Raw genomic sequence first — 3,202 nt, forward strand, 5'->3', positions numbered from 1 at the left:
GCGCTCGTATTTGGCGGGAACCGCGGCGACCCCTGCAGTCTGCGAGCCCATTGGGCGAGGCCGCACCACGTGACATCCCGCCTCGGGAAAGAGGAGCGCCGGGAGCATCCTCGCGAGAGCCGTGGCTTCCGTTCCCCCTGTGGCTCTTCTATTGATGTTCCTGAGAGCCGAGGTAGGGCTCCTTTCCGGTCGCCGCTCATTGGCTGGAATAAGAAGCCCTGTGATTGGGCATGGGAGATGTCTAACTGAAAACTACGCACTGCGATTGGCTGAGAGTGTGGGATAGGGTTAAGGGGGGCCGGAGACAACTGGAAACTACGGTTTAGCTGAGGACTCTGAGGATTTGAGTTTATCCTCATTAGACTTTTGCTGAATATAGCAACTACAATTAAAATGAAATTTTCTATATGAGCAATAAAATAGAGTCTGGGCAGCCATCAGCAGCATTTGGTATGCAGCAGATATATTCGGAGAGAATGAATAAAACGGATGTTTCTGTTTTAATGCTCAGGATTGTTGCACAAGCCTGTTTCCTCCACAGGCAGCTCTTTTCCTGGCTGATTTCTATCAAATTTCAGATCTTAGATCGACTCGTCAAGAAACCTTTACCTCCTCCATCTGTAACAAAATCGAGTGCTTGCAACACTTCCTTTTCTTGACAATATCTATGACTATATATTAAGGTATCATCTGACTAATAAATCAATTTTAATAACTAATTTTTGTTTTTGTCATTAGCTCAATGAAGGCAAGTATCATTCATCACCAGAATCTGGCAGTGATCATAGGCGCTCAACTAATATTTGAGTGAATGCATAAATACTATTTTTATGGAATTATTTACATCATGCAGGTTAAAAACCTCACATAGGGCAGGGACGTGTAGCTCGGTGACAGAGTGCTCGCCAAGGATGCAAGGGCCCCTGATTCCATTCCAAATGCGCACACACACGCACACACAAAGTATCATACAGAAAACAGCTTCAAGCCCGGTGGGGTTGTGCAAGCCTGTAATCCCAGCAGCCCAGGAGGCTGAGACAGGAGGATCTTGAGTTCAAAGCAAGTCTCAGTAAAAGCGAGGTGCCAAGCAACTCAATGAGACCCTGTCTATAAATAAAATACAAAATAGTACTGGGGATGTGGCTCCATGGTTGAGTGCCCCTGAGTTCAATCCCTGATACAAAAAAAAAAAAAAAAAGGTTTCAGTATCAGACTATGAGTCTAGAAACAGGTTTTCTTCAGCAGCAATTTAATATCACAGAAATGGATATGATGTGAAAAGATTGGAAAGTAGTCCAAGTTTGGAGTACTGTTGAGGATTAGATTGACTAATTAAATTCATAGAATTGGAAAATATGGAGAAATAGGAAACTAAAAGACATCATTTGGAGCAAGCCGTATCATTACTCAAAAGCTTCAGTCTCCCTGTCTTAGCCATAGAATGTGTTCTCCCCCTTATCTGACATTCTGTAATAATCACAGTTCAAAGTGTGTATCAGAATCAGATGGGGAGCTTTTCCAAACTCTTCATAACTAAAAAGTATTCATAGTAGCCTCATCATTATCTTGGGGAGTGAAGTTGGGGCATATGTATTCTGAAGCAACCCTCTGATCTAATCCAGAATCTTCTCTTGAGGCATGTGAAAATTTTCAGGTACAAAAAAATCACTCAAACCTGTCAACAACTTCAACACTGAAGTTCCAAGTACCTTGGTTGTGTCATTTTCTTGTTCTTCTTTTTAGAATCATTTATTCACTACAATTCATTATTAATTTCCAATTCATTCAATACATTGTTATCAATAACAGTTGACGTGAGAATCAATATCAATGAAGATCATCTATCTGGGCCTGGGGTTGTGGCTCAGTGGTAGAGCATTTGCCTCACACGATTGAGACACTGAGTTCTATTCTCAGCACCACATAAATAAATAAATAAATAAATATTTGTTTATTTGTCCATCTACAACTAAATTTTTTTTAAAAAAAGATCATCTATCTGGGGAGGCTTCCTGGAGGAGGTGACATTCCCAGTAGAGTCCTTGTTATGCTTCAGACTTGAGCTGTCCTCCAAAAGCTTATGTGTGAGAATACAAAAGTATTCAGAGGTGAAATGATTGGGTTATGAGAGCCTTAAACTAACAGGTGCGTGAATCCACTTGAATGGATTAACTGAATTACTTAACCCTACCTGCTGACAGGTAGGGTGTGGCTGGAGGAGGTGGGTCACTGTGGGTGTGACATTGGGGTTTCTATTTTGTCCTTATGAGCCGATTTCTCTCCGTTTCTTTTGGCCATGTTCTTTCGGCCATCACACTTTTCCGCCAAGATGTGATGATGTTCTGCCTCATCTTGGGTCCAGAGCAATGGAGCTGACAGTCTATGGATTGAGACCTCTAAAACTGTGAGCACCAACCCATAGGCGATCTGGGGATGTGGCTCAGTGGTACAGCACTTGCCTAACCTATGCGAGGCCCTGGTCTCCGTCCCCAGCGCCGAAGACGGGTGACAGGGCCGAGTGGACGACAGTGATCATTAATTAAAGAAGAGAGCAGAGAGCGGAAGAATGGGCCGGTCCAAACTCTACAGGGTTTGTAGGAAGCTGGAGTGTATCCCATGGCTAGTGCGTGGACTTTAAGCAGAAGACGGATGGTCTGAATTGAATTTTGAACGTATCCTTCTGATTGCCTGGTGTGGAATGCACTTCAGGAGAGAACCTGGAAGTGGACGGCCAGCGAGAAGGTTAGTGGACAGCTACGATCAGGGCAATAATACCAAATGGCGTGGAATTTGAACAGACGGACGCGCGACAGGGCGGGGATGGGGCCTGAATACACAGAGAACTGGGTCTCCTTGAGGTGAGCAGACAGGCATCTGGAGAAGCCCGTTGGCATTCCCAAGTGGAGATCTTCAGGACTGTGCGCCTTTCCCAAGAGGAGATCTTCAGGACTCTGGTTCCGCCGTCGGGACTCCGGGGGCGCTGCGGCCTCCATCGCCTCTCTAGGCTCGGCCGGCGTTACTCGTTGGCGGAGGAGGCTCTCCCGCTCGCTTCACTCGCCCAGGAGAAGTGCGTGTGCGCTATCGGGCCGGCAGGGGGCGCGCGTGCGCAGACGGGGCCGGGCGCGCGCGGGGCCGGCACCGGAAGTGTGTGGTTGCCATGTAATATCCTGGCCGCGCGGGCGCGCAAGCGGCTGAGGCGGCG

This window comes from Marmota flaviventris, chromosome 1, assembly GCF_047511675.1.
Source record: "Marmota flaviventris isolate mMarFla1 chromosome 1, mMarFla1.hap1, whole genome shotgun sequence".
Taxonomy (NCBI): Eukaryota; Metazoa; Chordata; class Mammalia; order Rodentia; family Sciuridae; genus Marmota; species Marmota flaviventris.